Source organism: Hypanus sabinus, unplaced genomic scaffold (genome assembly GCF_030144855.1).
Source record: "Hypanus sabinus isolate sHypSab1 unplaced genomic scaffold, sHypSab1.hap1 scaffold_62, whole genome shotgun sequence".
NCBI classification, from domain to species: Eukaryota; Metazoa; Chordata; class Chondrichthyes; order Myliobatiformes; family Dasyatidae; genus Hypanus; species Hypanus sabinus.
Window position 1 is genome coordinate 1097482 of NW_026781476.1, and position 22798 is coordinate 1120279.

General features: G+C 45.2%; 3 protein-coding genes across 6 annotated transcripts in view; 2 read left to right on the forward strand and 1 right to left on the reverse strand.

Annotated features, from left to right (window-relative positions):
- LOC132389636 (gastrula zinc finger protein XlCGF26.1-like) overlaps positions 1–8133 on the reverse strand; it is a 48268-nt gene extending 40135 nt beyond the window's left edge. Inside the window, exon 1 of the mRNA XM_059962159.1 lies at positions 8070–8133. The gene's annotated coding sequence lies outside the window, so the exon portion shown is untranslated. The remainder of the gene's footprint in view (positions 1–8069) is intronic.
- The window catches only part of LOC132389638 (zinc finger protein 229-like), a 195479-nt gene that overhangs the window by 74731 nt on the left and 97950 nt on the right, over positions 1–22798 (forward strand). The window lies entirely within an intron of this gene.
- The window catches only part of LOC132389629 (NACHT, LRR and PYD domains-containing protein 3-like), a 43796-nt gene continuing 39409 nt past the window's right edge, over positions 18412–22798 (forward strand). Inside the window, exons 1-4 of one of the 4 annotated variants that reach the window (XM_059962141.1) lie at positions 18431–18563; positions 19075–19183; positions 20772–20919; positions 22527–22695. The gene's annotated coding sequence lies outside the window, so the exon portion shown is untranslated. Of the gene's footprint in view, positions 18564–19074; positions 19184–20771; positions 20920–22526; positions 22696–22798 lie in introns of all 4 variants that reach the window. The other 3 variants (XM_059962143.1, XM_059962142.1, XM_059962140.1) reach the window with 3 other exon arrangements.

Genomic DNA, 22798 nt, shown 5'->3' on the forward strand with positions numbered 1-22798 from the left:
AACTTAAAGTGCTACAGCTTTAACACCATATAAAAAAATTCCTGCTGAGATGACTGGTTGGTCCGCACAGCTGGTAAAAGGGGTTAGAGTGAATTTTTGTAATATTTCAAGTTCTTGTAGAAAAGTACAACACAGAAACAGGTCCTTTGGGCCATCTAGTCTTGTGCTGAACTATTTAAATTACCCCTCCCACACTCCTACAATCCAGGTACCTACACGAACTTCCTAAATGTTGAAATCGAGCTCGCGTGCACCACTTGTGCTGGCTGCTCATTCCAAACCTAGATGACCATCTGTGTGCAGAAGCTTCCCCTCATGTTCCCCTTAACATTTCACCTTTCACCCTTAACCCCTGGCCACTGGTTGAAGTCCTACCCAATCTCAGTGGAGAAAGCCAGCTTGCATTTACACTATCTATGCCCCTCTACCACAATCAAATCTCACCTCAATCTTCTACATTCCAAAGAATAAAGTCCTGACCTGTTCAATCTTTCCTTATAATCCAAGTCCTCCAAACTTGACAACAGCCTTGTGAATTTTATCTGAAATCTTTGAATCTCTTTTAAATCTTTCCTGTCAGTAGGTGACCAAAACATCACACAATACTCCAAATTAGGCCTCTTTTACAAGTCAACATAATATCCATCTATTGTCAGGATTTGGTTCACGAAAGCCAATGGGCTAAAATCTTTCTTTCCGTCACTATCTAACTGTGATACCACTTTCAGTGAATTAAGGACTTGTATTCCCAGGTCCCTTTCTTCTACAACACTCCTCCGTGCCCGACCAGTCACTGTGAAAGACCTCCCTTGGTAGGTCAAACCAAAGTGCAACAGCTCACACTGGTCTGAATTAAATTCCATTTTCCATTTCTCAAACCATTTTCCCAGGGGGTCCAGATTGCACTGCAAGCCATGATAGTCTTCCTCGCTGTCCACTACACCACCAGTCTTGGTGGTCATAAATCTGCTAATCCAGTTAACCACACTATCATCCAGATTACTGATATAGATGACAAACCACAACAGATCTAGCACTGATCCCTGTGGCAACCACTAGTCACAGGCCTCCAGTCAGAGAGGCAACCATCTGCTACCACACTCTGGCTTCTGCCAAAGACAGTGTCTCATCCAATTTACTATCTCATCTAGAATGCTGAGTGACTGAACCTTCTTGACCAACCTCCCATATGAGACTTTGTCAAGTGCCTTGCTAACATCCATGTAGACAACATCCACTGCCTTGTCTTCATCCACTATCCTGATAACTTCCTCGAGAGACTCTATAAGATTGGTTAGACATGACCTATCCTGCGCAAAGCCATGTTGCCTATTCTTAATCATTCCACATCTATCCAAATACTTATATTTCCGGTTCCTGGTCATACGTTCCAGTAACTTTCCCAATATTCACTACTAGTCACCACTCCGTGGGTTTGGAGATTTCCCTTGAATTTCATAGAATGATAGAAATCTATAGCACATTACAGACCCTTTGGCCCACAGTGCTGTGCCGACTATGTAACTTACTCTAGAAGCTGCCTGGAGTTTCCCTAGCGCATAGTCCTCTATGTTTCTGAGCTCCATGTAACTATCTAAGAGAGTGTGAAAAGTCCCTGTTGTATCCGCCTCGACAACCGCTGCTGGCAGTGCATTCGACACATCCAACACTCACTGTGTAAAAAACCTACCCCTGACATCCCCTCCGCATATATTTCCAAGCACCTTAAAACTATGCCCCCTCCTGTTAGCCATGTTAACGCTGGGAAAAAATCCTCTGGCTCTCCACACACTCAATGCCCCTCATCATCTTATACACCTAAAAAAGGCTCCAAACATAAACAAAGAAATTTTACATTGCTTTGAGGATTTGTTAGAAGTAAACAAAATTATGAGGGTATAGATAGGGTAAATGCAAGCAGCTTTTTCCACTGAGGTTGGGTGGGACGACAACCAGAGGTCATGGGTAAGTGGGGAAGGTGAAAATTTAACGGGAAGATTTGGAAAAGTTCTTTGCTGAAATGGTCGTGAGAGTGCAGAATGAGATGTCAGCACTAGTGGTGAATATGAGCTCGATTTCACCATTAAGAGAAGTTTGACAGGTACCTGGATGGTAGGGGTACGGAGGGTGATGATCCCGGTGCAGGTAGTTGCATTAGAGAGATTAAATGTTTTTGGCATTGACTAGATGGGCCAAATAGCTTGTTTCTGTACTGAACTTCTCCATGTTTCTGTGACAGAGAAGCTGGCCAAACTTGTTTGGAAGGGAAAAGGTAGGAGTGACAATGGAGCAGCAATGGCTGGAGTTTCTGGGAGCAATTCGAGAGCTGAGTAATCGATACATCCCAAAGACGTGGAAGCATTGGAATGACAGCAGGGCACAACCGTGGATTAAATGAGAAACCAAAACCAACATAAAAGCAGAGGAGAGGGCAAACAAAAGAGCAAAAGACCATTAGGAAGCTTTTAGAATCCAAAAGAAGACAACTAAAGGAAAGTCAGATGAGTTCAGGAGTGGAATTATTAAATGGTTGTCATTAATGAGTTTTGGTTGCACCCAACAGTCCACGGCATTTAGAGGAACGAGATATCCAGGGCCTCAATATCTCTTGAAAACCAAGATTCCCTGCACTAGTTACCATTCAACTTTTATTTTGTCAGATACATACAAACTCTACACCCTTAAAATTTCACTTCTGAAGAACTCCCACTTACCAAGTTCTCCTTTGCTAAAAAACATCCTGTCCCAATCCACACTTGTCAAATCCTTGTAAATATCATAAAAATTGGCCTTTCTCCAATTTAGAATCTCAAGAGAGGTCCAGGCCTCTGCTTTTCTGTATTTACTTGGAATCTCATGATCAGTAGATACAAAGTGTTCCCATACACTAATTTCTGTCACTCGCCCTAGATCACTTCCCAATAGCTTATTGCACACTTCTACATCAGGAATTTTACATACTGATTAAGGTAGATTTGATAAGCTCTACCCCATCTAGTCTTTTTACAGCCTAGGATTCCAGTCAATAAATGGAAAGTTAAAATCACTCACTTTATCAACCTTTGTTTCTTGGCATAGTCCGCAATCTCTCTACAGATTTGTTCCTTGAAATCCCTCAGACTGTTGGGCGCAAGCAAGTCCAAGTAATGGCTACAATATCATAATTTCATGTCCTGAGGTCTGAATGACATCTGTTTGGTGTCAAAAATGAACCTTGCCCTCAATGTCACTGAAACAAAGGAGCTGGCTGCAGACTACAGGAGAAATGGAGACAGGCTGACCCAGGATCTGCGGTTGAGAGGGTGAACAGCTTTAAGTTCCCTGGCACACACAACACCGAGGATCTCACCTGGTCTGTACATACTGGCTGTGTGGTGAAAAAGGCACAACAGCACCACTTTCACCGCAGGCGGTTCAGGAAGTGTGGGACGGGGCCCCAAATACTAACAACTTTCCACAGGGGCACAATTGAGAGCATCCTGACTGGCTGCATCACTGCCTGGTATGGGTGCTGTACTTCACTCAGTTGCAGGACCCTGCAGAGAGTGGTGCGGACAGCCCAGCGCATATGTAGATGTGAACTTCTCACTATTCAGCACATTGACAAAAACAGGTGTGTAAAAAGGACCACTGTGTAAAAAGGATCATTGGGGACCAGAGCCACCCCAACCACAAACTGTTCCAGCTGCTACCATCTGGGAAACGGTAGCACAGCCTGAAAGCCCGGATCAACAGGCCCAGGGACAGCTTCTTCCACCAGGCCCTCTGATTGATTAATTCATGCTGATACAATTGTACTTTTATTTATCCTGACTGTCCTGTTGTACATACTATTTATTATAAACTATTAAAAAATTTAACATTGCACATTTAGACAGAGACATAACATAAAGATTTCTACAACTCATGTATGAAGAATGTAAGTAATAAAGTCAATTCGATTCAATTCACCCTCTCCACTCTCTGTTCTGTCATTCTGGCTCCGATCCTCCCTGCAACTTTAGTTTAACCACCCACCCCACAGGGGAGCACCAGCAAGCCTTGCCACTAGGATACTCATCCCTTTCTAGTTCTGTTCCACTAACTAACAAATCCCCTATCACCCCTTTGACTTTCCTCTGCCAGGTAATTCCCCCCAACAGTTTCTAAAGTGTCCACCTGTTGTTGTGTGGGATAGCAACAAGAGTACTCGGCGATGGCTATTTAACATTCTCCTTCCTGACTCTCACCCAGTTTCCTGTGTCCTGCACCCTGGGTACAACTCACCTCTCTGCTCGTCATACCTATCACACCCTCTGACGCTTGGATGATGCGGAATTCATCCATTTCCAGCTCCAACTCCTTAAAGTGCAGCTGGATATACGTGAGGACGTCAGGGACACTGGAGGTCTCCCCGCCTTCCCACCAATATCCCCTCTAATTTGTAATGACCAGTGTGTGCAAAAACCTTGTACTGTACAATTTTTACCCAGTGACAACAACATGTGCAAACTGAATTTTATATAGAGAGGTTTTCATTTCAACAGCGAGCAAATCACTGTCAGTAAGAACTTTAATCTCCTCTGGTTGAGTCTTGATCGAGTTCATCTGCACTCTCACACAACCTATGTAACAGGTTAATGAAGGATTTACTCGCCACAGCTTTTGCAAACCACCTATTTGTGATTTTCTTGCTAAATGATGCTTTCAATTTCAGATTTCCAAATATCACTCCACTTCTTCCCACTTGAAAATTCTACAGCAACAATACAGACGGTATTGTACATAAGTATTTCCCCTCAAGTCTCACCCAGGTGACTGACAGTGGAGAACTCAGTGATGGTAATGCCAAGGAATACTGCCTTTAAGGACAGTAGTCCATCTCCCTGGAGTCTGGCACATTTCTGATGTGAAAGCTACTTGTTGCCCGGGGCAAAGGTGTTTGATATCATTACGTAGCCAGACAGAATTGGTGGAAGCGTGTTCTCACTGGTAGAAAAATGCAGACCGAGAGGAGGTAGAACAAGCAACAGACACAAAATGCTGGAGGAACTCAGCAGGCCAGGCAGCATCTATGGAAAAGAGTACTAATGCTGAATTCCTCCAGCAATTTGTGTGTGTAGCTTGGATTTCCAGCACCTGCAGATTTCCTCTTTGTGATTGGAGGTAGATCAAAGATGATTTTCTCAACTGGTGATGTAAAAGATTTTAGAGCCATAGAATAGAACACTACAGCACAGTACAGGCCCTTCAGCCCTCCATGTTGTGCCAACCCATATAAACCTTAAAAAAAAGAACTAAACCCACACTACCCCGTAACCCTCCATTTTTCTTTCATCCATGTGCCTGTCCAAGAGGCTGTTAAATACCCCTAATGTTTTAGCCTCCACCATCACCCCTGGCAAGTCATTCCAGTCACTCACAACCCTCTGTGTAAAAAAAAAACTTACCCCTGATGTCTCCCCTGAACTTCCCTCCCTTAATTTTATACATATGCCCTCTGGTGTTTGCTGTTGGTGCCCTGGGAAACGGGTACTGACTATCCACCCTGTCTATGCCTCTCGTAATCTTTTAGCCCTCAATCAAGTTCTAGACCTTTCATATTATTTCACATTTCATAAAGATTGAAACAGAATAGGCTGAAACACACTGTTCAAAAGTGCTGGCGTTCAATCCACTTGGTGCATTGACTCATTACATTTTTTGGGTGTTTGTTTGTCAGAAACACATCCAACAGATTTCCCATCAGAAGTGCAGAAAAATTCTGGACCTGATTTCAAATGAACCACTGAGCACTCTGAAAAAAAGGTGCGGCAGAGGCCGATTTCTCCCTTGTGCTTTTATTTTCAGTGTGAACTATGTAACATTGATGGTGATTAATGATCATTACTTTCAGGCGACAGCCCTCCAAACATGTGACGAACCACAGTAAAACTTAGTGAACCTGCCATGGTTGGGTCTTGGGTGTCGGACCAGCAGATTTTCTGTATTATTAGATGTTCTCATATTAATATATCATACCTCACTTCCAAATCACTGTTTTTAGACATCACATTACAGAATGATGTGTTCCACATAACCTCCAAGTTTAAAAGAAGCTCAGAAAATAAGGTCAAAGTAAGTTTCAAAGGCATCTGGGAAACAGAAACGTGCGAGTTTAAAGGGAGCAGAGATACCTGACTGACCTGCTTGAGGTGTTGAGCTACCTAAAATGCATTCTTGAACATATAGTGTAGATTTAAAGCATTAATTGGATTTAAATTATTTCATTAAATTAACATTATCTTGGATCTCTTAATCCTAATTCACAAGTTTAACGTAGGATTAACCCTTCTGCATTTGGATAACTACAATCTTTGTTCTTTTCTTTTGAAAAATGCAGTCACATGATAACACTATTCAAACTTCAGACCAAAAGTCTTTTTTTTCCCCACTTCTATTTTTTCCCAGGAAAAAAATACTATAAACTTTTTGCTATTTAAAATTGGTAACATTTGTCAATTCATGCTGTTGTTTAAAATTAAATTGCTTAACTCCCTGAAGCAAACTTGTAAGTTCACGAGCTAATAAAGAATTGAACAAAGAGGATTGTATATTTTACACACAAAGCAGCATAATGTCAATGCTCCTACATCATAAATTGGGAGACGAATGTACACATCCCAACCTTATTAGGTATTTGTACTCAATTTTTCCCACAGATGGTGAACTGCTAATCTTGGCTGGTTCATCAGGCATAGCATGGAGTAGATTTGAAGGGAGGTGGGGTGGTTTGTGTATTTGCGGCAGTGCTGGGAGGAAAAATCAGCATGAATGATGAATGTCTTTAATGTCCCTTCCTATAAAATACTCTACAAATGTTTCACACTTATTTGACCTTGAGCTTTTTTTTTCAAACATTAATACACTTTAGTCAGGATTACTTAGAATTTCAACATCTCTTTTCCAGCGAAAATAATAAGTGGGAAGGGGTATAATTTAAAGATCCTATATATTCAATTTAATCTACCCCATTCTAATGAGATGTTTATTCAGTTATTCATGCTATTGACAAGGCTCCGAATAAACCAAATGAGGACCAATAGGTGTGGTCCATTCTTACAACCAGTTCAATGGCATAATTTTAAACTCACTTCTCCACGTCTTCACATTTAGGAGCAGAATCACAAGAAGAGGTGGCAAATGACCAGGGAAAGCTTCACACAGAATCACAGAACAATTTTATAAAATTATTGTTGGCATGAAAGGAGATCATCAACCAGAACTATCCTCTCAATTCCAATCCTTTTCTCTTGCTCTGCATCACTCAAAAATTCCCTCTCATTTCCTTTCCAATTCTATTTGAAAGTACCATCTTAGTCTTTGACAGTACTGTCCTGTGGATATCCAATAACTGTGCTCTGGAAGTCCAATCCACAGTAGAATATTTGCTAATCTACAATGCTAGCAATGCACCTCACCATACTTTATGTCCAGTAATTTAACCAAGATTCCGATTTTCTAATCACAGAAAAGACTAAGTATTGATTTAAAACAAAGGCTAAGGTTTAAACTTTCATCTTATGCTGGATCATCTAATGTTATACTGCTTTTCCATATATATAATATAGATAGATGGATAGATAGATAGCTAGATAGATAGATAGATAAATAAATAAATAAATAAATAAGGAATGACAGATAAGGTTGTGGCCTAAGGTAGAAGGAGTCAATTTTAGAAAATCTAGCACATCTATTTTTCAGCATAGTCCACTCCTACATTTACACACTTAGTCCAGCAGTCGTGTAACATACGAATCTTGGACCTCCAGAGAGTGTCCACAGATGGGTGATGTAAAAGATTTTGTTCCCTTTCTCCGAGTTCCTAATCCTTGCATTTAGATAGCTGGAGCTCAGCTCTGTCTGAGAGATCCATCGGTTCCCATTCCCTCATCAGCCGGAAGCTCCCCGGGGCCCGTGTACGGGTCGTGGGGCTGAGAGAGAGGGAAGAGGGCAGGACTGTCCCGGGGTTGCTGGTCACGGTCTCCGAAATTCAGAGGAATTATCCCGAAGTCGGTGTTTCAGATAAAAACACGGAGAATCGCTCTTACCTGCAACCGACATTTTCAAGGCCTCATGTGCTGCGCGCATGCGTGATACTCGGGGACGCCGTCAGCCTGACGCCTGCGCAGTTCATCAGCGCTTCAGTGCCTGATAAGAATTATTCTGGCAGGGCCTTTTGGGTAATACCGGTGCCATTAAACAGTTCTTGAAGCACCGATTCAATGTCCATATCTCATTTTTTTTTCGGGTATATAGAAAAAATCTGAAGCTTTTTTAACGCAGGAAGCGGCTCACATAAACAATGTATTCAATATCCACGTGTATCTAATGCCAATGTAAAATGTGGATATAAAACACAAGAGATTCTGCAGTGGCTGGACATACAGAGACGCGCACACACACAAAATGCTGGAGGAGCTCTGCAGTTCAGGTAGTAACTAAGCAGTGGAGTCCACAGTCTAGGCATGCTGAAGAGGCTCGGTCTAAAAGTTGTTTATTTATTCCTCTCCACAATTGCTGCCTAATCTTTTGATTTCCACCAGTATTTTGCAGAAACTAACAATCTTTTTTCCAAATTTTTCTGATTTTCCTTTTGTAGCCATATCCTGTTGGTCTGTTTCTTCCCTCTCCTCTTCCTCGTAAACTCCAGACCCATTCTCTCTCTGGAGCCGCAAAGCCTGACTCAGGCTGGCAACTCTTTGGTTTCCGACTCTGCTCCATCGAAGATTCACTCGCCAGTCTGCTGTCAGACTTTAGAGGTGCATTGTGTTACGAGACCGCAGGTTCGTTTACTGTGAGTGTCGCTTTAAGTGCCTGAGTGAGGCGGGTCTGTGACGTCACACAGGCGCTGCAGCAGAGACAGAGAGACAGAGGGGGGAGGAGAGGGAGAGGAAGAGAGGAAGAGTGAGAGAGACTTCAGCTTGTCACTGCTATGCCCAAAAGATTGGGTTGATCATCGGCATGCAGTGCACAACGGATGTGTGACTGTCACTTCGTATCATCCAGATGTGTGGATTTCCCTTACCTGGAATCGGGGTGTTCTGTGGTAACCACTTGAAGACGATATTCCTGTCACTGTCACCTGGTGATATTTCTAAGTGGATTTCGGAACTAATCGCCGGATACGATCTTCTGCGACTGTTATTTCGTTTATCCAGCGTGGAATGTGTGTGGAATTCTTCGTAATTGCCTTCTCTCTACATCTTCGTGTGGATTTACAAATCTCTCCTCTCACTCACTTATTCCGTGGATTACTGAACTTTTCCACTTTACCATCTTAAGACTTTAAGCATTGTTTCCCAATAGTTTGGAATACGTACAACACCGTTAATTGCTGTTTATTTCGTTCAATCTTTTAGATTTGGAGTAGATACTAATGAAGAGAGTAGTTTTAACATCGAAACCAGACTCCGTTAGTGATCTATTGCTGCTGGTACGTAAAAATTGCAACAACCCAGCTGTGAGTCAAAGTCCTTTAAAATAGGTGAAAATGACACAAAACATTGAAAAGAGCGGAGAAGAAGGAGTTTAACCAACTTCGTCCGGAGCCCTGAACAACGTCACAACCACAGTGAGCTCATCGTCTTGTTCAACCCGGAGAAAATCATGCAGGGAATTCATGCAGGTGTATAAGATGATGAGAGGCATTGGTCGTGTGGATAGCCAGGGGCTTTTTTTCCCAGGGCAGAAACGGCTAACACGAGGGGGAATAGGTTTAAGCTGCTTGGAAGTAGGTACAGAGGAGATGTCAGAGCTAAGGTTTTAAAGCAAAGAGTGGTGTTTGTGTGGAATGCATTGCCAGCGATGGTGGCAGAAGCGAATACAATAGAGTATTTTAAGAGTCCTATGATAGGTACACGGAGCTTAGGAAAATAGGTGGCTATGCGGTAGGGTAATTTTAAAGCAGTTTCTAGTGTAAGTTACATGGTCGGCGCAACATTGTGGGCCAAAGCGTCTGTAATGTGTTGTAGATTTCTATGATTCTCTGAAATTCAAGAGAAATCTCCTATTCCACGGAGCGGTGACTAGTTGTAACCTGTCATCACAGGGAGAGTGAGAGGGGGAACGGCAGGGGTAGATTTTAATATACTGATATGGAACAGAAACATGGGCAGGGACCAGATGGACAGAGTGGCCACTCTAGTGTACATTGTGAGTGTGTTAGAGACGATAAGAACCTGAGACACGGGATTTGATACAAACTGATTTATCTTTCACAGCTCCACAATATTAAACATCAGTCTAGTTTAAGTCTAACATCAGCAGAACAGACTCCTCCAATGCTCAGTGACCAGGGTTCAGTCCTGGGTGCGATGAGCAGCCGCAAGAACTGCAGAATCTGACAGTAACAGTCCCTCATGAACCTGCAGCTGCCTTCATCACCGTGATGGTTAAACATTTAACACGGAGCTGATTTGAACTTCCTCCCTGATGTGAAGTTGCTGGTGTTGCCGCAGCTGGGATGATTGAGTGAAACTCTTTGCTCACTCCGGACAGAAATGTGGCCTCTATTTATTGTGAACTCACCGGTGCATCACAAGGTGGGTTCACTGAATGAGTCTCTTCACACACACGGAGCAGGTGAACGGCCGCTTCCCAGTGCGAAGCTGTTGGTGAATCTGCGATGGCCGACTGAATCCCTTCCAAAATGAGACCCAGGGAATGATATCTCACTGCTCTGAACGTCATGGCGATGTATCCAATCAGATCACGGACATGGGCACGTGTTCGGGCTCTCCTTGCAGCGAGTGGGGCGCTGTCTTCTCCAGCATCTCCGTCTCCACATTCAAGGATCGGTTGCTTTCAAGCGCTGGTGAACTGACAGATACAGCGGCACTAACGAGCTGTTGTGTTTGTGAGTCCCAGCATGAAAGTCGTTCAGAGAGAAAAATCAAACTCCCACCCCAACCCCAGCTTAAAAAAAGAACGGCATCCCGATCATCAATCTACAAACCCCACCCCTCTGGACAAAAGGGAACAATAACATCGAGCCCCCCCCCCACCCCAAAGGTAACAACCCTACCCCGCACAACAGCGGAGGAGCCGGTGTCACCAGGGTAGCTGAAATCTGGAACTCACTGCCCGAGGTGGTGGTGGAGGCAGGTCCCTTCACAACATTTACGAAGAGGATGAGCATTGAAACTGCCGAGATACAGTCGGCTGTGAACCAAGTGCTGATGAATGGGACCCGTGTGGACAGTGAGTGGCTGGTCAGAACAGGTATTGCCGGCCAGAGGCCTGTTCCCGTGCTGTGTGATCCACCAATCCGGACATGCTAAATTAACGATGGTGGCACCGCGAGGCATTGATTTCAAAACTCCACACCCCTCTCCAAACTGAAATAAACCAGACTGCACCCCTTTCTCACCTCTGGGAATATCTGTTTCTGTCAAAGTAGCATAGAGATTGGTCACTTCTGCTAAACAACTGGCAACTGATGAAGTTCCTGTGTCTTCTTGCATTAATGTTGCTTCCTTACAGCAAAACTAACCCTCTCACTGTGTCAGAATCAGTGATTAAATCAGACCCCAAACACTGTGCTTTCATCCCTGCACTTTATAACTGGAACCATCTCACTGAGGTCTGATGGAGACATAGGATCACATCTCCTCTGCTTCTGACGTTTCAAATACCCTCAGAATGGTTTTCTGATTCAGTCTGAAGGTTATGGTACATTCAGCTCGTCATCAGACCTGAAAAATCATGTCTTCCCGCAGCTGGTTCCACCTGTTGGTGTGTCCTTTTTGGTCCACCTCCAGGGAAGCTGCATCTCCACACAGACTCCTCACTTGAGAATACACACAGTGTATTCTGTTGACTAATACACTGTGTGTGGACCCCGCTGGCAATTCTGGTGTTGTGACCCGAATCGAGACAAACACCACGCTGCCCACTCCACCAACAACACGGCACAGCCGGACACATAACAGGGGACTTTACATCCCACAACACTGGATTCAGTGATGAAACCCGTCATTAATGTTGTCCCACTGAAAAGTCCATTAAGGTGCTTTTAAATGCCAGCGCTCGCCCACAGGTGACGTCAGACACAGTTCCCACGCGCCTGACGTCACACATGGGCTCCCCACACCGGGATCTGCCCTCACGTGCGCGGTGTCTTACGTCACCCACGCGCTGCTGTGCTCGAGCTTTATCGGTTTAACGGCTGGGCTAATAATCACGTGACCAGCCCCTCCCCCACCGCTGCCAACAGAGTGTTCAGGAGCTGCGCTATTCCTATTGGTGCGAAGCGATGTCAATCACTGGTTACAACCAGTGGCGGAGGCGGACAGGCCGAGTGGGCGTTACCCCGCTGAGTTCGTCTCCCGCTCGAGCGCCGAGCGCCTCCTCAGAGCGGAGAAAACCTCAAAGTAAATGTCCGCTTTCTGATTTATTTCCATTTCCCTCCGAGGGAAGTTGGGGCGTTTGTGAAGCGTCTCCTGCGGCCGGAGTCTGATGTATCGCTGAGAGGTAGGAGGAGACCGCTCGGCCCGTCGGTTCGATGCCGGTTCCCCGGGGAGGGAGGGATTTTATTGACAGGATGAAGATGGTGAGAGAGGGGGCGGACAGGATGTTTGTCCCGGTGGGGACAGGAGGGGCTCATCTGGGGAAATGTCTGAGCCCACGGTGGTGCCGAGCAGAGGGATTCACCACATTGGGGGCAAACACCGGCAGACTGTTGCCCTGCAAGCGGGGCCAATGGTCCGGGCAAAGTGACAATTATTTGTGCTTTGTTGAGATTGTACCTGGAATATGGTGTAAAATCCCGCTCCCCAAACTAACACGGGTTATACAGACCAAAGAACAAACTGCCGGAGGAACTCAGTGGGTCGGGCAGCATCTGTGGAGGGAAATGGACCGTCAACATTTCGGGCCGAGACTCTCCCTCTGGACTGAGAGTGGACGGGAAATAGTCAGAGAAAAGAGGTGAGGGGTGGGGATGGGGCAAGAGCTGGGGAGTGAGAGGTGGATTCAGGTGAGGGGGAGGTGGGAAGGTGGAAATAGTGACAGGGGTGGGAGGTGAGTGTTTGGGGCAACACGGGGCTGCAGAAGATGGAAATTAATTCCATCGAGGATGAACAAAGAGGTTAGAGAGTATTTGTTAGAGAGAGTGCAATGAAGATACAATGAAGACTGATCCCTGGGGTGGTGGGGTCATCATATGAAGAAAGATCAAATGTGATAACCCTTTCATTTAGAAAAACGAGGACTGAAAGGTGAACATTGAAATGCACAACATCATTACCGGTTGAACCAGGGATCTCAGTCTCTGAAACAGGGGTGGACTGCCCGGGTCTGAGATGAGGGGAAATGTCTCCATTCCGAGGGTGGTGAATGTTTATAAATCCCCACCACAGAGGGCGGTGAAGACTCAGTGATTGTCCGCACGTAAAACAGATGTGTGGAGACCGAAGGGATGGAGGAAATGAGGATAGGGCAGAAACACGTGGCTGAGATGGGTGAGCAGCCGCCAACTTGCTGATGGTTAGAGGGGCTGAATTGCCTCCTGCTGTTTCTCACTTGATGTTTCAGTGTTCCTGTCCAGCAAGGCTCTGGAGGAATGTGAATAGAAATTAGTGTTTAGAAACACAAAACTGATTTAAATGAAACGTGAACATTTCCTTTTTGCGTCTGAGTTATGTTTTGGACCTGGATGGGAATTGAGCCGGTGACTCTGTGACCTGGACGTGGAGGGAAAAGGATCGGGGAAGATATGGTGTGGAAAAATAATCATGTATCTGGGGTAAATATGGAATAATGTGGGGAATGCGGTGGATGGGTCGGGCAGCATGTGAGGGGCGAGGAGCAGAGTCACCAGTTCAGGAGGGAGACCCTCCACCCGTCACCTGATCCCGTTTCCCGTTCACGTTTTTCTGCAGATCGGCAGCATCTGCGGGTCACTGCTCTACGTGTCCGTGTAGCTTCACCTTTCACCCGTTCAGACAAGTCAGTGAGATCCGGATCTGTCACGTCCTCTCGTTGTGGTGGACAATATGGTTTTTCTCTGCAATACTTTCTGCATGTTTCATTCCACTGTTTTGAGGTGCTGAAGTGCTGCCAATGTTTCTGGGTGTCTGACCCGTTTATGTGAGAATTTAGCCTTTTGCATTTCTCTGAGTTTCTCAAAAATGTGTAAAGTTTAGTTCAGCTTCACTTCAGAATTTCCAAAGCAACACCCAGTCAGTCAAATTGCTCCACACAATTAAAATAGCTTATTACATTTTTTTTCTATTTTTGTACTATATATATAAGTATATTCTTATTTTAAATTACAATTGTTAAAATCTATTGTTATGAATTAGGTTCTACTGCTGCCGCAGGGACAACGAATTTCATGTCATATGCCGGTGCTATTAAATCTGATTCTGATATTGATATGGGAGACCCATCACCGGTCACCAGTTCCCAGTTACCGCGGATCGTAATGTGAGATTGAATCCTTTTCCATATATTTGCTTTCCTCAGAAATGACAACAGTTCAGTTTCCTACTTTGGTTCCAGATCAGAAGCTCAGTCTGTCTAATATTTCCACACAAATGGGGAATTTGTTTATCATCATCATGTACTGATCTACAGTGAAAATCTTACCTGATGTACCATCCACACAGATCGATACATTACGACGGTACATTGAGCTGATATACAACAAAATAATCACTGTAACAAAGCATTGTGGCTGCAGGGAAAGTGCAGTGCAGATAGACAAATGGTGCAGGGTCACGTCGAGTTACATTGTGAGGTCGAGACCATTTTATCATTCATTTGGCTTTTAACTGCAGACAGGAAGCCGTCCTTGAGCCGGGTGGTTCGCGCTTTAAGGCTTTTGTATCTCTTCCCCGATGGGGGAGCGGGTTTGCAGCGAGAATGACCAGGTTATGAGGGTCTTTGAGTACATGGCCTGCTTTTCCGAGGGAGGGCAAGTGTAGGAAGAGTCCATGGAGGGGAGGCTTGTTTCTCTGATGTTCTCTGCCCTCCAAAGTTCTCTGCAGTTCCTTGCAGTCATGGGCAGAGCAGTAGCCAGACAAAGGCGTGAAGTATCGACAAGAAGCTCAGAGACCTCGGCCTTCACACTGCCTTGTGTAGCTGGATCCTGGACTTCCTGTCAGATCGCCGGCAGGTGGTAAGAGTGGGCTCCATCTCCTCTGTCTCTCTGACCCTCAGCACACATACCCCACAGGGTTGTCTCTTTGGCCCTCTCCTTTACTCTCTGTGCACCCATGACTTGTGTTGCCACCCACAGCTCCAATCTGCTAATTAAATTTGCTGTCAGCACTACATTGATTGGCCTAATCTCAAATACTGATAACAATCGATCAAATGCATCTCTGTCCAAACAAACATTTCACCCTTCTTCAGGAGATTGGTCAGAGGAAGAGCAAAGCAGCAAAGTTCTTCCAGAAACTTCTCAGCGTCAGAATAGGAACTGAAGAAATTGCCTGGACTTTTGCCCGAACAGGAGCCAACTTGCTTTGACCTACAACATAGCCAAGACAGGTCACAGTGGCATGGCGGTCACTCTTAGCCAAGTTAACTGTAAGGCTGGACTGGGAAAGCCTGTCAAATAGCTTTTCTACTGCAGAGATATGCTCTTCCCAAGTGGCACTCCTGTGACTAAGTCATCAATATAGGCATCTGTATGTTCTAATCCTCGAATTACAGAATCAAACATTCTCTGGAATGTTCCTGGATTATTTTTCCTTCCAAAAGGTAAAACATTGTATTCACACAAACCAGATGGTGTCACAAATGCAGAAATTTCTCTACCTCTGTCCATCAATGGAACACATCAATATCCTTTCAAAAGATCAATCTTTGTAAGAAATTTAGCTTTTCCAACATTATCGATGCAATCATCCACCCTAAGGATAGGATAGGCATCTGTTTTTGTTACTGCATTTACCTTCCTATAATCAGTGCAAAATCTAACACTACCATCAGGTTTGGGCACAATAACACAGGGTGAGCAATCTGCTGCTAAAGGACTAATAATACCATTTTCCAGTATATATTCAATTCCATGCTCAGGCAATTTACACTTTTCTGCATTCATGCAATATGGGTGTTGTTTAATTGGTTTGGCTTGACCATTATCTACATCATGTGCTGCAACCGTGGTTTGCTTGGGAACAACGGGGAATACATCTTTAAACTCCAGAATTAATTCCTTCAGCTGTTGTTGTTGCTTTGGCTGCAGATGAGCCAACTTGTTATCAATGTTTTCCAGAACAACCGAGTTCATTAGCCTAACTGGGACCACGTTTGGCTTGTGAAAATTCTCAGACGAGTCAATTGTTTCATTCGCAGGTTTGCCAGATTCATATGTTTTGACAACAACACTCACAGATGGTGCCTGCTTGTCAAAATAAGGCTTTATCATATTTATGTGTACCACCTGTGTTAGTTTACATTGGTCGGGTGTTTTAATAACACAATTCAGATCATTAATTTGAGAGACTATTTTATACGGTCCATTGAGATTCGCCTGAGGTGGATTTGTCAACATTCTTCAACATAAGGTAAGCACCTTATCCCCACCTGGTATTTTCTTTCGCAAGCCCTCCTATCAAACCAACACTTCATTTTGTTTTGAGAAATCTAAGTTTTGTCTCGCTAGACCTCAGGTGTGGAGTAGTTTATCTTTGATCTTCAAAACATAGTCTAACAAGTTAACATGTACATCCCCATTAATCCACTGTTCCTTTAACAAGGTCAAAGTTCCCCTCACTCTACAACCAAATACAAGCTCAAATGGAGTAAATCCTAGTGTTTCCTGTACTGACTCTCTTACTGCGAACAAAAGCAAATGTATTCCTTCATTCCAGTCTTTTCCATTTTCAACACAATATGTCTCAATCATGGCTTTGAGGGCAGAAAGAAATCTTTCTAAAGCCCCTTGTGATTCTGGATGGTATGCAGATGATGTAATTTGTTTAGTTCCCCGTTCATAAACTACCTGCTGGAATAATCCAGATGTAAAATTACTTCCTTTATCAGACTGGATTTTTTTAGGCAAACCAAATAAAGTAAAAAACTTGGTAAGACCCTTCACCACAGTTTTAGCTTTAATATTTCTGAGAGGTATTGCCTCTGGGAATCTGGATGCAGTACACATAATAGTTAGCAGATACGGATGGCCAGCTTTAGTCTTTGGCAAAGGGCCAACACAATCCACTTTAAATTTTGAAGAGGACATACCCTCTGGACTGAGAGTGGACGGGAAATAGTCAGAGAAAAGAGGTGAGGGGTCGGGATGGGGCAAGAGCTGGGGATTGAGAGGTGGATCCAGGCGAGGGGGGAGGTGGGAAGGTGGAAATAGTGACGGGGTGGGAGGTGAGTGTTTGGGGCAACACGGGGCTGCAGAAGATGGAAATTAATTACAAAGAGGTTAGAGAGTATTTGTTATAGAGAGTGCAATAAAGATTCACCAGACTGATCCCTGAGGTGGTGGGGTCATCATATGGAGAAATATCAAATGATATAACCCTTTCATTTAGAGAATCGAGGACTGAGAGGTGAACACTGAAATGCACAACATCATTACCGGTTGAAGCAGGGATCCCAGTCTCTGAAAAAGGGGATGGACGGTCCGGGACTGAAATGAGGGGAAATGTCTCCACTCCGAGGGTGGTAAATGTCTGTAAATCCCCACCACAGAGGGCGGTGGAGACTCAGCGATCATCCTCACATAAATCAAAGGCCGGCAGTTGTGTGGAGAGCGAAGGGATCGCGGAAATGAGGATTGGACAGAAACATGTGGCTGAGATGGGACAGCAGCCGCCATCTTGTTGCTGGTTAGAATGGCCACATCCTGCTGTTTCTCACTTGATGCTTCAGTGTTCCTGTCCAGTGAGGCCTGAGGAAAGTGAATAGATATTAGTGTTTATAAACATAGATTTATTTAAATGAAACCAGAACAATTCTGTTTTGGAGCAAACATGAGGAAGTCAGCAGATGCTGGAAATGTGAACAACAACACACACAAAATGCTGGTGGAACACAGCAGGCCAGGCAGCATCTATAGGGAGAAGCCCTGTGGACCATTCGTTCCTGACGTTCCTGCTGTGTTCCTCCTGCATTTTGTGTGGGCAATTCTGTTTTGCGTCTGAACTGTGTGTTGGACCGGGATGGGAATCGAACCCGTAACCGCGACCCGGGGAGGTGGAGGATCGGACGGGGAGATACATAAGAAAAATGCAAAACGTATCTGGTGTAAATATGAAATAATGTGGGAAATGCAGCTGTGGGTCGGGCAGCGTGTGAGGGGCGACGAGCGGAGTCACCGGGACACGTGGGAGACCCACCACCGTCACGTAATCCCGTTTTCCCTCGTAGCAGGGTAGTTCCTTTCAGAGGCCCCGCCCACCGCTGTGATGACGCCCTGATGACACTGCGCATGCTCAGTGCTGCAGGGGCAGTGTTTCTCGTTCTTTGTTGAAGTGGGTCGGTGGTCGGATTGGCAGCGGGTCCGGGTCCTCGCCCCCTGGGGCGGGGAGCCGGAGACGGATTATTCTCTGCGGAGCGACACCAACGACTTTCCATTGGTGAGTGTTGATGCCGGTCCCGAGCTTTAACTTTCCCTTTATCTTAAAAGTCCATTTAAACTTCAGAGTCCCATTCGCTTTCCCGAACTCAAACAAGAGAAAATCTGAAGTTGCTGGAAATGCGAGCAACGCGCACAAAATGCCGGAGGAACTCAGCAGGCCGGGCAGAATCCAGGAAAAGAGGACAGTCGACATTACCGGCCGAAACCCTTCGGCAGGACTGGAGAATAAAAGGTGGGGGTGGGGAGGGAGAGAGAAACACAAGGCGATCGGTGAAGCCTGAAGGGGGAGGGGATGAACTTTCCCGAACTGACGGCCTCGCCTCGCTTCCTTCACAGAATCTGCCGGGGTCGGTCCGGGTTGTGTGTGTTTCATACGGTTCTGGTCGCCCCCATTCTCGGAAGGATGTCGGGGCTTTGGACAGGGCGCAGATGAGGTTTACCAGGACACTGCCTGGATTAGAGGGCATGAGCTATAACGAGAGGCTGGACAAACGTGTTGTTTTCTCCAGAGCGGCGCAGGCTGGGGTGAGACTGGATGGACGTTTAAAGATTACGAGCGGAATACGTAGAATATGCAGACGATATATTTTTCCCCAGAGTTCAAATGTCAAAGATAAGGTAGGTTGCAGAAGATGTGAGGGGCAAGTTTGTTTTCCTCACGGAGTCTGCTGGGTCGGTCAGTGGAATTTGCACCCTCCGCAATAATCACCCTGCGCGCTCACACAACCCCGGGTGGGGGGTGGTTTATTTTCATCCCGTTCGTTGTTGAAGCGGATCGTCTGCGGGGGAGGGGTGGTAGAGGGAGGGAACGGGTCCTCGCCTCCTCGGGCTGGAATTCAGATTCCCATCGGTGAGTACTGAGGCCAGTGTCAAGTCTGGTTGTCTGATGTTGGGCAGTGAGTCCCGGTAACTTCCCGAGCTGTCGGCCATTTACTCAGTTACTGTGGAACACAGCATTTTGTGTGCGGAGGAATTTCTTTAGCCAGAGTGCAGTGAATTTGTGAAATCAGCAGAGCGAGCTGTGGAGGCCATGTTGGAGGTTATTTAAGAGGGAGATTTTGTAGGTTACGATAAGAAGGCCGTGGAGTGGGGCTGTGAGGAGGGGAAGAAAAAGATCAGCCGTGATTGAACGCCGGAGCAGATTCGATGGGCCAAGCGGCCTAATTCTGCTCCTGTGTCTTATGGACCCGGTTTATTGTCGGGGAGACGCACCGACCGGTCACGGTATCCTGCTTTCCGCTCTGATTTCGCCGCAGATCTGCAGCCTGCAGCTTTTTTCCCCGAGGCCCCCCACCCCTTCCGGCTGTGATGTGAAAATCACATCGCGCATGCTGAGAGTCCGCGGAATGGCAGTGATTTTTGGCCGACAGAGTACAGTCACCATTTTGTGCTGCGCAGCACAAGCATCTTTTCCTTTGTTGAGGAAATCTGATATTGCCAATGAGTCCCGTTAACTTCCCAAACTGTCGACTTCACCTCGCTTCCTGGAACTTCTCAAAAACTTTTTCAGTTCAGATAAGCCGGTTTTAAGCCTGGTGATATGTGCTTCGGGGCTGTTCTACCTTCTCCCTAATTGGGGTGGGTGAGAAAGGAGAATGTCCCAGGTTGTGGGGATCTTTCATTTTACCGAGAGAGTGGGAAATCCAGAAAGAGTTCATGTAGAGGAAACTGTTTTCTGTGATGAGCTGATCTGTGTCCGTAACTCTGCAGTTCCTTGCAGTCACCATACCAAGCCATGAAGTATCCGGATGGAAAATATGCTGCATTGATAACATTTGGTGATGGGCAAAGCATACCAAAGTTCTTGTGGTTTGTTCTAGGTTTGTTCCTTTGGGATCTTTTATACAGTAGTATTGTGGTGAACATTTGTTCCATAATGACAGACGAGGTAGCTCATTAAACTCAGCAGTTTTATTGTGATAAACTTAAAATAGACCAGCCAGCAGGACCCGGAGAGTGAACCTAACCAGTGTCATACAGACAAGGGAGGTAATCTTCACACACCCCACTTACAGTTAGGGTGGCCCAGAAATAGACAAGCAAAAACTGTACAATCCAAGCTAAAAGGTAACAATAAATGAACTGGAACATACCATCATAACCCCACAAAAGCATTTTCACACAAGAACAATAAACAGAGCTGTTTGGATTTGGGTATTTGATCCTCCACAATATTCCACGTGCGATTTTAAAATGGATGTGGCAGTGTTTTTTTAAAAGGTCGAGTTGCAAGATCGACAGCAACCTGGCATGGATGGAGTGCACACTTGGGAGTGGTCCGTCACTGGATCGAGCTCAGACCCTCCGTTCGCGAGCCGGGAGCTGATACTGCACCATCAGCCGACTCCACAAATGTAGGTGTGGGCTGTCGACCAGACCCTCCTCTCCTCCCCCCATCCCCCTCCTCTGAGAGTGTCACAGTATGTATCATTAATTCCGTATCTGTGTATTGCTAGAGGACCATCAGTGATCGTCCTTGATCCCTTCTCCCACCTGGTTCCATCTGCTCATTCCTCACTCATCTCGTTCAACCGTTGTCTAGCCTGTATCCAGCCACCTCAGTGATGTATATCAACCATCTTGTTCAACCTCTGTCCAGTCTGTATCCCACCACCTCAATGATATATATCAACCATCTTGTTCAACCTCTGTCCAGTCTGTATCCCACCACCTCAATGATATATATCAACCATCTTGTTCAACCTATATCCCACCACATCATTCAGTCTTTCTTTTAACCTTTGTCTTCATCAATTCTGTTGCACTTTTAGCCTCGGAGTTAATACAGAATCGGTCATTATTACATGGATCTGTGAGAGGATCATCAGGTTCCAGTTCTGTCGGTGTGGTAGTATGAGTTTTTGAACTGTGAATGGCTGAGACACTGCAGCACATTACTGGCAGCAAAGAGTAATGGGAGAGTAATAAGCCTGGGGTGGAGACTCCCAACAGTGTGGAACTGGCTTCAGCCCAGTTCCGTATTTCTGCAGATGGGGCTGAATGGTCCTCCTTCCCCAATGAATCAGAAGTGGTGACTGGGTGTCTGGAAATTTGTTGCAGGAAAATTCCTGATTAGACTACTCCATGTGAGACGTGGGGGGAGTGTGTGAGGATTCCAGGGTAGGTAAGTAGCAGGTACAGCTCTGTGACCCTGTGATGGTTGGCCTGGAATGTCACCCAGTAATGAACCCGCAGGTGACATTACCTGTATTTATGAGCGGTTGAGTAGGTGTTTCTGATCTGGGTTCCGATGTCTGGTGATCGAGTTCATTTGGAAACAATCACTGCTAATCTGAGGAGAGAATGAGTTCCCATTCCATCCGTCATAGGATGAAGCTGTGATTAAATGGGCTGTTCCATCTTTGCACCAGGAAAAATGGTTCAGATGGTGTTTGGAAATCCACCCTCAGTCTCAAGTCTCTGTCAGATAGTGAAAATCAAACAGAAGCTTCAGATGCTGCAGATCTGCACCAAAACCTGAAAATATTTGAAGACTTTGTAACGAAAGTTGTGAACGTGAATCATCAAATTTGTTCCTTTCCCCACAGCTGTTCCTTACCTGTTGAGTGTTTCTGGTAATTCCAGTTTCTCTTTATTACATTCACCCTGGAATAGCTTAAATTTCCAGAAAAGATTGCTAATCACCTTCAGGGTTACAGGAGGAAGGCAGGAACATGCTGTTGGAATAAAATCAGCCATGGTTGAATAGTGGAGTAGACTTGATGGACTGAATCACCTAATTCTATTCCTGCGTCTTCAGTCTTACCATAACTGAACGATGACTCCTTCCTATCCCATGTAAGGGTTTGTGACATGTGACGGACAATTATAGATTTCTTCACTCAGATCATTATATTTGTCTTTAATAATTAAATTTCAGTGAGCTTATGTTTTTTGGTACATTGAGCAGAAATGTTCCCCTTTGCATTGTTAACGTGTTTCATTGTCTTTCTGTTTAAAGTTAGACCTGTGTTGAGAGATTTATTGGAAGAAAAGCCCACATCTGGAAGCAAACCACGACTGTAGACGAGGGAACAGCAGCAAGTGAACCTGCCCAAGGACTGAGAGCATCAACTGGACAGAACCCATCTGACTCAGAGTTAACATTCATTCAGTCAGGAGAAAGTTTGGTGAGTCTCATTTACTCAGACATTGGTCCTGTCCCCATTACATACCTGCACAAAGATAGGAAATAGTTGGAGTGAGACAGAATGTGCCCAGAAGTATCAGTTG